This window comes from Haliaeetus albicilla, chromosome 1, assembly GCF_947461875.1.
Source record: "Haliaeetus albicilla chromosome 1, bHalAlb1.1, whole genome shotgun sequence".
NCBI classification, from domain to species: Eukaryota; Metazoa; Chordata; class Aves; order Accipitriformes; family Accipitridae; genus Haliaeetus; species Haliaeetus albicilla.
Genome location: NC_091483.1, coordinates 49,064,002 through 49,076,887, shown reverse-complemented (window position 1 = coordinate 49,076,887; position 12,886 = coordinate 49,064,002). Strand labels below are relative to the sequence as shown.

At 44.2% G+C, this 12,886-nt stretch overlaps 1 protein-coding gene across 2 annotated transcripts in view; it reads left to right on the top strand.

The window, feature by feature from the left end:
• The first annotated feature begins 5,675 nt into the window (after window positions 1–5,675).
• The window catches only part of CFAP97 (cilia and flagella associated protein 97), a 36,260-nt gene continuing 29,049 nt past the window's right edge, over window positions 5,676–12,886 (top strand). The window contains exon 1 of one of the 2 annotated variants that reach the window (XM_069788286.1): window positions 5,676–5,803. The gene's annotated coding sequence lies outside the window, so the exon portion shown is untranslated. Of the gene's footprint in view, window positions 5,804–5,861; window positions 5,983–12,886 lie in introns of those variants that run through there. The other variant, XM_069788295.1, reaches the window with a different exon arrangement.

The following is a 12,886-nucleotide window of genomic DNA, read 5'->3' as shown; positions in this document are numbered from 1 at the left end:
GGCCGGGGGAGGGGGAGGGGGAGGAGGCGGGGGCGGTGCCTGCCGGGCGGGCGGGCGGACCGGGGACATGTGCGCCCGCCGCGCCGCTGCTGCGCCGCCCCACGGCCGGGCCGCCCTGCGCCGGAGTCTGGCCTGCGGGGCTCCGCCGTGGCGGGGCGCGGAGGCGTCCCCGCGCACAGCAACGACGCTGGGAGGAAACGAGGCGGGGAAGGTGCCTCCCCGCGGCGATACCCGCCGGCTGCGGTGTGGAGCTGCGCCCCCCGGAAAGCTACCGGGCGCCCCTCCGCCACGGGCAGCCTGGCAGAGCCGGGGGGCTCGGCCCGGTGGGGCCCGGGATAGTCTGGCTGCAGAACCGAGGCCCTGGCCTGAGGTCGGGACGCAGCCTTGACTCGGGGCATCTCGGCGGTCCAGACCCCCTCCCGAGTGAGCGCTGTACGCACCCCTCTGATGAGCCGAAGGAGACCATAAATAACTGGGTTTCAGAAAGAAAAAGTTGACAGAACAGCAGTTGAAATGACGCAACCGTGATTCTGCAGAACCCTGCCCGGCTACCCCAAAGGAAGCCTGCCAGCACACCCATCGCCACCCTCCCTCAGCTGGTCTGATGTTTTGTTAATGCTTGGGGCAGTTTCTGACAACAGAAGTTCCTCATACGGCAAAAAGCCTTGGCATATTTCGGCTGTGCCTGGGATGCATGTTTGCCTCGCCATAGGCATGGTGCAATTACAGCTCCTCCGAATTGGCGGGTTTATAGCAGCTACCAGCCACTGCCAAAGTGGGAGGCCTTGGTCTCCTCAGAGTAGGAGTAAAGGACAATGCTTTCCTTATGGAAGCCAGACTCTGCAAAAGTGGATTTACAAGCATTTAGTGATGGGCTTCATTTTAAGAGCAGATATCCCAGGAAGAAAGTTAAGCGCTGTAGAAGTGTTTACAGGTATTGAGACTTCTGGGAAGCACTTTTCAGATTGCCACTACTCTGGCGGTCTTAATGTGCAAAATAGCCCTGAATCTTATCTTTTAAACAACAGCCATTGTTGCTGAGGTTGGAGTCCTTTTCATTTATTCATGTTCTGTAAAAAAGATGCTTCTGTAAAATGAACTGTACTAGCCTGATGAAGAAGAGGTATGAATACCAAGGCCCTGATCTTGTGAATGTTTGCATTTCCATGTAACTTCCAAGAGCGCAACTAGCACCATTTTAAAACCAGACACCAAACTTCCCTATGCTTCTGTGACACTAATTGAGCCGAGGCATTGAGCATGAACAGTACAGGTGTCCGAAAGGTTCGGTTACAGCCCTGGCACTGCACTGTACCGGGGAGGTTGGGTGTCAGCTCGCAGCGCAGCAGTGTCATGGAAATGTGCACAGTACAGGCACGGAGCTAGTCAGGATTCTAAGTTACAACAAATGTTTTACTCCACCACTATGTTTTCCAACCTAGTTCTAACCTAACCCACAGTGTCTGATGGTATGGCCTGACTTGTATACAAAATTGTCTCCATATATACATGCCTTTATCTGTTAGAGGTCTGCATAGCAATGTACTTCCTCTCAAAATCCCAAAGTAGTTCTGAAGTGATTTTAGCTCCCATTTTAGTCACTGACCAAAAGAGACACTGCTCCTTAATCTGATCCAAAGTCCTTACAGCAACTTAAATATAATTTTATTACACAGTTTATTCTATTTAGTGGATATTAAATTGCACAAAGACCTTTTAAATGCGAGCTCAGACCATTCGCAGAGTGTCTGAAATTGATTATTTAAGTAAGGTCTCTAATGTGATTAACGGTGAAAATCATCATATCATAATAGTGAAAATACTACTGCAACGACAATCCATCCCCATGTGAACTACCATGTGCCAATACTTCCTGACGCTTCACCAAAGGGCTTGGGGACCAAGGTTCTTTCAATACATCTGATCACTAAGACCAACAGAGAGATTGTTGTAGAGTCTGAAAGCTTTTGGATAAGGCCCAACATGCCAGAAGGTTTCCTATAAAGTTATTTTATTCTCATCAGGTAGAAAACAAAAAGCAAAGATCCATCTCCCAGCACACACTTTATTCCTCAAAGATTTCAGAAAATACAGGGCCTTGGACTGAGTTCAAGATCTATTCTGGGATCTTAATAACGATCCACACAAGAAACCAGACAGAGTGTGTAGAGGCCTTCTACTGCAAATGCGTTCAGGAAACTGCCTGGGCCTCTGTCAAAACTACTTAAGGGAATTGAATTTTTAAATTAACCTGAAGCAGAGCATGTAATGTTGTTAGTCCTGTGTAAACAGAGATTATTTTCTTATTAGGGTATTAATTCTCAGAAGTGGAGAGGAAGATAAAAACATAAACATACCTGCAACCACGGTTTAGTCCTGCAATGCTTACGCACAAAAGCAGCTCGTCTGAACAAGTAATCCCACCAATTTTAGCTAGGATTTACACACCATACCCTAAATTAGATACGTCTAAATCAACTCAAGTGTGTATCCATACAGCTAGGGGGAAGTCGATTGTTTTTCTTTTAGTTTTTAATAAGATTCTATGACTTTTCAACCTGAGGTGCAATTCCTAATATTCTAGATGACATCCTAGCTCCACTAAAGTCAATGGCAATTTTCAAGTTTACCTCAGTGTTATTTGAACTTCCCCTTTTGTACTTTAAAAATTACTTTTCTGTACAAGACAAAAGGACTTCAGAGGTCAATTTTGTGAATTGAGGCTTATTTTATTCTCTTTCCGTAACTATTTGCTCAGTCATGGAACTAGTTCATGAGATAAGAGATTCAAACTCTACCTTATTCAAGCATTGTAGCAAGTATCTTTCCTACAAAGATAAGACCACTTTAATCTCATTTTAAAACAGAAATTATGTCTGATTTGGGGAAAGAGTCAGCATCTTCTCTTTTTTCCTTTGAGCTAGGAGTGCAATTTACCTGTTTATAACATACCCTAGACAAAGCCACACTGGTCTGAACACACTTTTAGGTATGTCTTTAGTAACAGTCTTGCAACTTTCACCTTCACAGTACTGCAAACTTTAAACTTTAATAAATTTGCACCTTTAAAATGTTTAGACATGCTTAAAATGTATACTTTCCTAAAGGCTTTTTCAGATTTACTTTCTGCTTTGTGAGCCATTCTGGCTCAGATCACATTGCTATAAAGGTTAGCAATTTACCACTTCTCAATTAAAATAGAAATTTACATTATAAGCAAAAAAAAAGGTGTGTAAAGTGCATACTTAGTTTATATTTTTAGCATTCTTACAACTAAAAGTGTGTAAAGTGCATACTTAGTTTCTATTTTTAATATTCTTACAACTTTGAACTAGTTACATGCTTTTTTATAACTGCTGTGGTGCTGCATTGTAGTTACAGTCATGTTAAGAGTTTATCTGAATTCCTAAAAGCCTCTTGGGCACAAACCCCAGAAGCGCTCATGAACTTTTAAAGCTGGTGGTATGGAAGAGTGATAACTAACACTGTTAGAAATAATCATAAGAAAGAGAGGAAACAAATTTACTGGGTAGTGGATGCTGTTGATTTCACAAACCCTAGATAATAGAGCAAGAGAAAAGGAGATTATCTGTTACACTTCTCAGTATAATAAATCTTATTTAAGATTTTCAAGAAATCCTTTTCAAGAATTTTCAAGAAGTCCTTTCAAGAAACTCAAGAAAATGATTGTATTTATTTCTCAAAGGCTTGTAGAATGAAGGGGCTTAAAACTGTCAACATTTTTTGCCTTTTAAAACTTTCCCTGCAATGGTAAATGCTTTGGACTTGATTGAAAACGTAAAATGCAGACACATTTCAGTGGAAACCATACAAACAATCTGTCTCTATAAAAGCAGACACCATTTGTCTGATAGAACTTTACCTCAATGTTTATATATTACAACAGCAAAATTTCTACTTACACAGGTTTCTTCTCCTTACAAGAATGTAATTCGTAAAGATCTTATGATACAAACTTTACACGATAATATACTATCTTTCCGTTAGGCCCTATTCCTCCTTTACTGAAAATTAGGTGAACTGCTCTCAGAAGATAACCATTAATTTTTGTTGCCCACATTTTCACAAAGTATGTTATACTAATATGAACTGGTTTTATTTTTCACTACACCTTTTTGAGACAACAGTATTGTATTTTGCCTATTTGCAGGTAGGAACCTGAGACACAGGAAAGAAGGACAAAATTACCCATTTAGTGTCCAATGTGAGGTACCTAAGATATACATACACACATACATACATGTATGTGTGCCTCTGTGTGTGTGTGTGTGTGTGTGCGCGTGTTCATGAGCCAAGTGAAACAGGGCCATATGCACAACGGTTGTCTTGGCTGCACAGCCCTGATTGAACTCAAAATTCAGTATGCTCAGAAAAAAACATGATCATGTCATTAAATCTTTTTCATAATGAACAATGGGGCCAAAGTAAAGTTGAATTTTTAGTTTTGAATGTGTAGATCAGTAATCTGGAGTCTTTCTTTTTATATAATTATTTCTTACTTTGTTGAAATGTAACATTACTATTATTAAAGAAATGCCAAGGTCTGATATTGCAACTGACCCCTTCGAAAGAGGTGGAACCTTTCCCACCCTTACACAGGACACTACCACTTCCTGGTGGCAGATCACTAGTAGGTAGCCACCACTTACCTAGTCAGTGCTAGAAGTAACGAAACTCTGCCTGAAGGCTTCATCCATGTTTCTGCAATAATTCTACTGAGATTCAAGGATGTTGAGATCAGGTTCATGTGGGCAAAGGTCCTGATCCAACCCCAAAGATTTGGGTCAGATGTCCCTAGAAGTCCTCCAGATCAATTTCCCCCCTCCATTTCCTCAGGATATGTCACTCAGTGCTGCAATGTGTGTATATATATATATATGTGTGTGTGTGTGTGTATATAATGCTATAATGTAGGGGCCCATTGCCTTGACCAGGGGTCCTGTTGCCTTAACATGGGGCACCATCACCTCAGGGTGGGTCACTGTCACCTTAGCCTGGGGCACCATCCCCTCAACCTGGGTTGCCACCCCCTCCACATAGGCTGCCAGCACATCCACCAGGAGTCCCATCATCCCAACCCAGGGCACCATCATCTCAATATGGAGCACCATCACATCACTCTGGGGCACTGTTTCCCCCACACGGAAAACCATCACCTTGGCATGAGGCCTCATTGCCTCAATGTGGGGCACCATTATCTCAAAATGGAGTCCAGCACCTCAGCCTGGGGCACTATTATCTCAACCTCAGGCACCATAACCTCAGCATGTGGCACCATCACCTCAGCATGGAGCCCCATTACCTCAATCTGGGGACCATCACCTCAACTAGGGGCACTGTCACCTCAACCTGATGCACCGTCACCTCAGCATATGACCCCACCACCTCAACCTAGAGCCCTATCACCTCAACCTGGGGACCATCACCTCGGCTTGGGGCACTATCACCTCGGCTCGGGGCACTGTCACCTCAGCACGGGGCGCCATCGCCTCAGCGACAGTCCCAGCTCTCTCCCCGCTTCCTGCGGAGCCGAGAGAGGCGGGAGGGAAACGGAGAGTCCGTGCCTGAGGGGGGGCGGGAAGGGAGCCGGGGGCCGGGACCTCCCGGTGGGAGGTCCCGGCCCCCGGCTCCCTTCCCGCCCCCCCTCAGGCGCCGCCTTTCCCCGCCCGACGACGCGAGGGGGCCGGCCCGGGCTGCGTAGGAGCCTGGCATCTAGACGGCGGCCGCAACGCTGCGCCGTTCCCCCTTCCCCTCCTCTCTCTTTCTCTCTCCTCCCGTGCGTGTGAGTATCCGCCTCGGCTGCCTGCGCGGTTACCACAACAAAGCCGGGGAGGGGGAGACGGCGGCTGCTGCTTCCCGGGGGCTGCCGGCCCGGCCCGGCCTGGCGGCGGTGGGGCCGCCGGTGCTCCGTCTCCGGGGTTGCCGGTGCCTCCTTCCCCACGGAAGGCGCCCGGAGAGCGGGTGTGTGGCGGTTGGGGGCGGCGGTTGGGGGCGGCAGGCATTTTCTTCCCCCGCCTGTGGTAATTTTTGCCAGATCGACCAAGGTGGGAGACTGTTTTGGTTTTATATATATAAAATTTTTGATCATCATATAATTAATATTGTTATTATTTTTCACTTTGCTGTCTTTCTGCTCGGTCCCCGCCTGAGCAACACGTATGTAGGTGTCTCCCAAGCATGTCACACGTGCTATATTTGGAGGGCTTCGGCTGGCGTTGAGCCGCCAGAGTTTAGTCATGCTGCCGTGTCTTACGCCTCGCTTCAGTGCCGTGCCTGCCCTCGTTGCTCCTCGGGGGGATTGGAAAAGTGGTGGGAGACTTTCTTCTGAGGTACCAGCCCTCTCGTTGGCATCGTAGTTTTGTTGGCTTTGGGAGTGAGTTACCGTGTCATGTGTGCTGCCATCCCTAAAGTTACCTGACTAGGACGGATACGTTGAAGCAATGCTCAAATAGAGTTTAGTGTAGTGTTTTGGTTGGGTGTAGTTAGCAGGAATTAAGTCAACTGAAATGATTGTTGTAAACAGCTTGCCTCAAGGGTGTCGAATCATCGCAATGGTCACATCTCCACAGTGTCCTCCGGAGGACAGTGTTGTAACCCCTCCTGCATCTCTCTAGTTTCCTCAGGGCGACGGTATTGTAACTCCCCCTGCTCTGCACAGGGCTGTGTTCTGCACTAACGGATCCCAGCGTGGGCCTGTACTTTGGGAAAATAAGCAACCACCAAACCTCTTGGTCCCTGTGTATTTGTGTGGAAGTCACAGAAGAGGCAACTGTAAATCCTGGGCCTTTCTTGGCTGTCATTTGTGCAGCCCCTGCAGCAGAACAGAGTACTGAATTCATTGCAAAGCGTCTCAGTGAGATGATACAACAAACAGCAACGTATGTCATGCTCGTGAAGCTCCGTTTTTTTCCTGGAGTTTTCACAGCATATTAGGGAAATGGGCAATTTAAATTATAGCTTAGCATGCCTTTGGGCACAACCTAATTTAAGGTCATGTAACTTCTATGCCTTGGTAAAGTTCTTCCCTTGTGGTTCTGTTAAACACAATTTTTCAGAAACTGCTTTTAGTATAGTATGCAAATGTTTAGACTTGTTCAGTCATACTATAAAATATATATAAAAAGCATCTAGTGTTTGCATTTGGGCATTTATATATTTAAAAACTGTGTGGTTAAAATTTCTATGCAACATTCATAGAAGCAGCAGGAAAACTATGTGGGATGGAATGAATATAATAGAAATAGCAGCACTAAATTTCTTTTGTATCCCTGCTTTTGTCTGTTACGAGGTGCTTTATATAGGGCATCGAGTGCATTGTGCATGTTTTTGCTTCTATGAAAAAATAGTTAATCTCTCTTTCTTGGATAGAAGGTGATCGCTGGAGTTGTCAGTGGAGAGAGAACAAAGTTCCACAAAAAGTTAAATTCTTCAGAGGACCTATTTGAAGACTAAAATGAAGTCATCATTACTAGAAAATTAGTCACCGGATGTTAGCTTAAGAATGGGTTTGTAAAATAATTGACATTTTAAAATATAGTTTCCAAAAATTTGGACTCAGCCTTTGGAGTGCTTCAAGCTCTCCCACCACTTTTTCCTGTTTGTTTTGGTTTGGTTTTGGTTTTGGTTTGCTTTGGGTTTTTGGTTTTGTAGTGCAGACATTGTTCCTCTTTGTATTTTCTCAGCCTAGATAATCGTTGTAATGGTATGGAATGGAGACCAGAGAAAAGGAGAGAAGTGATTTGTGGACATTCTGTTCCTTTTCTTGGGACTTAAAGCTTTTATGACCTACTGAGATTTTTGTTTTGGTTTAGTGCTTGCCCATGTTTAAAAGGGCATTCAGAGGGTCCCATGTTTTTGCATAAGACTTACACAGGCTCAGATGGCCATCAGGACTGCTGAGCCTGTTGAGGCTTTGAAAGTACAATTGGCCAATCCCCTTAGAGACTTGACCTGGCAGCACATACAGGTGCTTCTCTAAGGAGTGTTTAAAAATTTGCAGGATAGGTGGCATTTGGTTTTCTGTGGCATAGGTGACAGGAGCATCTACAAGCTTTTTAAAGTCTGCCCAGTCAGGAGTTGGGTGATACAATAATATACTTGGAGCTTAGAGGTAAGAGCCTCAAAGTAAGCTAGCTCCTAGGTGAGCCTAAGTATCCCCTTAAATTTATGGGAGATAGGCAGACTGTTACTATGATGGATGTACCTTAGTGCTTCTACCAGAGCTGCTCTCTGAAGTTTTTTCATTCTTTGCTTCCTGTTGTTATACTTAGCAGAGACTGGTGATGGAATGATATAAAACATAACCTATGTTCCTTGGCTAAGGTTTTTCCCATCCAATAATCTTCACTGATATTTAAGTCACAGTTCAATGGTGGGTATTGTCATTCTTTAAGTGTTTCATTTTAATAACATAATAAACACTGGAACTCCAGAAAACCCATATTACGTTGAATTTAAGAGAGCCCTATCTTTCAGCATTTTATCTGCTTTTCCATAGTGATACGTCTCATCTGAAGAAATGAACAAGTCATAAAAATACAATGCAAGAGAGGATCTCAAGAGGCCTTTACCTCATTTGGCCCCAATACACATTCTGAGGAAACATAAACATACTTGGACTAGTCCTAAGTGATACTTACTTAAGCTGTTCTTTGTATACTGATTTAGTGACTGAATTTCTGTTCTTCACCCTGCTTATCTGTACCAGACAGTGCTTGTTCCTCTTACATAGAAATATATTCACTGAAAATTAAAAGGACTGCATTTTATCTTCAGTGGCTGTGGAGAATGTGATTGCTATGTCTGTAAAACTGTATGTGTATTTTCCAAACTGTGATAATAGGTGTTATCTTGTGGTCACAAAATGCGCACCTACTTGATCTGTGTGGAAGCACATCTATGCAAAGTGTTGAGGGAAATGCTGATGACATGCCTATTTATGCAGTCAGGTCACTAAGCATACTAAATCCATAACATCAGAAGCATGAACAAACTTCTAGTTCAGTGACCATTTCTGTTGTTGGAGACAGTTCATGTATTGTGCCACTTGGTAAGGATGGCCTGGTATTCTACAGTATGCTGTGATTTATCTGCTGCTGAACTCCGTCAATAGTTTGTGAAATGGTGCAGTTGCTTCCTTTGTGGTCCTGCCATCTACTTCAGGACTGGCACAGAGTCAAATCCAGAATATGCCAAGGTTAAGTGGCATGTGCACGGTATGGATGGTCAGCTCTTGATCAAAGTTCTAATGCTCTTGAACTCTGTTACAGATTTATTTTTGAGGTCTGGCTTCCCAACAGTAGCAGATGGGTGTCTGTAGATTCTAAGCATTTCTGGGCCATACCTCTGTTGTGTGCAATGAATGAGGAGCACAGACTGAACATAACTGGTCTGTTAAAAGGTGAGAGTAGGGCAGAAGTTACTGTACAAATACTGGTGAAAGAATTGTTGTTTCTCATTTACTTTTGAACTGTGATGAAAGACAGGGTTTATGCGTCTATGTACGTTCAAATGGGGAATGATCAATGGTGGTTTGAGAGCTTGAAGATGTACACAGAGACCTTTGAGGTTTGGGCCACCTTTGTGCTGTACTTTTTGAGACAGTTGATCAACCCGGAAGCATCGCTTACAGGAAGCGGGGGAAGTGGTGTATGTGTTGTCATTTGGAAGATGGTAGTACCTGACTCCCAACAGTCTGCAGCAGCTGCTTGGATTAGTCTCAGCAGATTCCAAGGGAGCTAGTGTTTGAGGGTGTGCTTGGGGCTTCAGGAAGACATGCATACACAGGCCATCACCCAACTGGTGCACCAGGATGATGGCACTTGTAACTCCAGCCTTTACGGGGCAGATATGCTGAAGTTTTGCTTTAATAAGAGGAATTGGTTTCCTTTTTCTTGCGTGCCATCATGGACTACTGTGTCAGATTCACCACCTTCAGTTGTGGATAGCCTGGTTGGATGCTTGTGGCCCCAATATTTAAATCTTTGTATTGGCAGAAACACTCTTCATAGATATGCACCGGTACAGCAGGAGCAAGAAAACTCAGCTTCCTTTTACCTTGCTCTTCACTCTCAATACCTGGCAGTAGAGTCTGTCCTTTTCTGGGCTTTTCATACCTGTATACAAATAACTTTGCTGCCAGGAATTGTTCAACGTCTGTGTATGTTATCAAAAGACTGTGGCTATGGATCACTTCTGGGAAGGGTCAGTGCCAGTGACCAGTTTCCCCCTAGCATCTTGCTGCCTTTTGGTCCCTCAGATAGCTGGAGGTGGGACTCTTGCAGGTAGTGAGAAACAGCGTATGGCAGTAGGCCCGTGAGACTTTGATGTGGCATTGCTTATGCTTGGAGAGATGGAACGGCCTTATGAAGGAAATCCTTCCAGAGGCTGCTGATACTTTTATCAAACAACATATGATTCATTGTCTTTATTTTTTATTTTGATTGTAAGCTGCTTCTGTTCCCCCTGGGTTTGGAGGGTTTGCTGGCCATTTTCTTAGGGTTCTCAGCAGTGAATGAGTAGCTGTGGCCTGTTTAGACAGGCCTGATGGGCATCATCACTCCCATCATTTAACCTCAGTAGTCTCTGACCCAGCCTTTCTGCTCATGAGGTCACAAGGTGACCTCCACTGAAGAACAAATACTAATGTGTGCATATGAGTGAAGTCCTGGAGCTACACATCCATGCCTCTCAGCATAATGTATTGCAGCTTTTCATAGTAGGGGAGTGGCTTGGTTTTGGCTCAAGAGGAACTATTTTTTATTTTTTCCCTCTTTTTTTTTGCCTTTCCCTCTCCCCTCCCCCCCTTGTACATTAACTTTAAGCCTTTGCCCTGCAGTCATCTAGGATTCTCTGGTGGTCGTGTGCTTTCGTTTGCTCTAGCAGATGATGGCAATTGACTCTGCTCCAGGACTTTGTAGTGCCCATTTGGTGAACTGAATCCTTGCTTGAAATAGTCAGGAGACTGAGGGCTTTCTGTTGGAATCCTTTAAAAAGGACTCTAAAGTACTTTGGAGCATCTCCAGTGGGCCTACCTCTGTTTGGAGGCAGAACTGCTGTTCTGAGGGCTAACTTTGTAGGTTTGGGAGTTTCCAAACTATGTTTTACAGCATGCAGGGAAAAATCTTTTCCTTTGTGTCCAGCAGAGAGAACCAGGGCAAAAAACCAAACCAAAACCAAGAAAAAAATAAGCAAAACAAGAAAACCCCAGAGGAAAAAGTGCAGCAACAGCTGGGTATATTGACCCCATAGATTTGAAGTAGCAGGTCTTCCCTCCTTCCTCTTCTCTAGTTAGGAGAGAGAAAAAGACAGTGAAAGGCATTAGAGAGCCAGCTGAGAATCAGCTGGACAAGTGGTTTTCAGATGCACTAGAAACAATGGTAGTTTTGATCTGAGCTTGAATTAGGTCCTGTCAGACCTGATCTGTGAGGGACAAATGGTGGTTCCATGGCCTGTTCAGATTACTCAGTTCAGGTGCAAGTCTACTACTGTCTCATGAGCCAAGAACAAGAAATTTGTCATGAATCAGCAGTAAATACTTACATGTAGGTTGTAATCTGAGCAAAGCAATTCACCCCCATGGAGTTATGTCTAGGTGGTTGATTAGCAGCAACATGATTACCTGTAACTGGGCAGAGCCAGATTTTTCTTGGAGGTGCACCATGAAAGAATAGAAGCTAATAGTTGCAAGATGTGACATGGGAAATTCTGATTAAAGAAAAAAAAAGTCATAGTGAGGGTTGATGAGTGCTGGAGCAGATACCCATGTGGGACATGAAGTGTTCATCCTTGAAAACTTGGTTGGACAAGGCCCTGAGCAAAACTAGATCCAGGTTTGAAGCTGACCCTGCTTTGAACAGTGGACTGGACTGGATAATGTCCAGAGGATCCCTTCCAACCTAAATTTTTCTATGATTCTAATGCCAGCTCCTGTCTGCTTTGTGTTGTTTTGCAGAATAACTTGGCTGTGCCTCAACCAGCCCTTCCATCTCAGGGTGTAGGAACAGGTCCAGCGCAGGATACATGACTGTGTGTAGGAACAGAGCTTGGATAGACTTGTAGTGTTGGAGTTTATTCTGAGCTGGGGTTGAGGGCTCGTGTTTTGTAGATTGGTTATGAACCAGTCATGGTTTGGATTGGGGAAATTGGTACCCAAGTTTGGAGAGCATATGGTGTGAAGAACAGCTGTAGCAGGTATTGTGCTCTGAGCTTGGAAAACTGGAATATGTACTAAACAGGCTGGTTGTTTCATTCATTGGGGGTTCCCCTCAAGGGAAATAGTTTCCTGAGATTTATATTTCCTCCTTTGCATGCTTTGTTGTTTCTTCCTAGCAAAAATGAAAGCTTTAATTAAAGAGGAGGTAGGTGTGGCTGGATATGCATGGTTTGTCACATGGCTGGAAGCAGCTGCAGTAGTTGATCTTTACCACTGTTGATTGTATCTGAGAACAAACTAAGTTTTGGATTAGTCTGTTTTACAGGTTTTAAACTTATGTTTCCCTGTGTTTCCCCTCTTTTAAACTAAAAAAAACCCTCAGAAGTTGGACTTTTCTAATTGTCTTAAATTTTTTATTGCTCTCTTCTAGACAATTTCAAGTTTGTCTTTTTAATGCCTCAGCCAAAAATGAGGAAGGGAAGGAGGAAGAGGGGGTGGTGGTGGCATTTGAACTAATGTGTTTTTACATGGTAACTTGTTTAATGATTGTTATTTTTTAAAATGTTAGGTGATATGTTTAGCATTTTAACCCTCTCCCAAGTTCACCATACAAAGAGGTGATTTGGCAGTAAGCAGGTTTAAGGGGGCAGGATCTCTGACAGAGGGGCAATAATGCTTAAATAGAGTCAGAGGATTTTGGAGTGTCCTAAA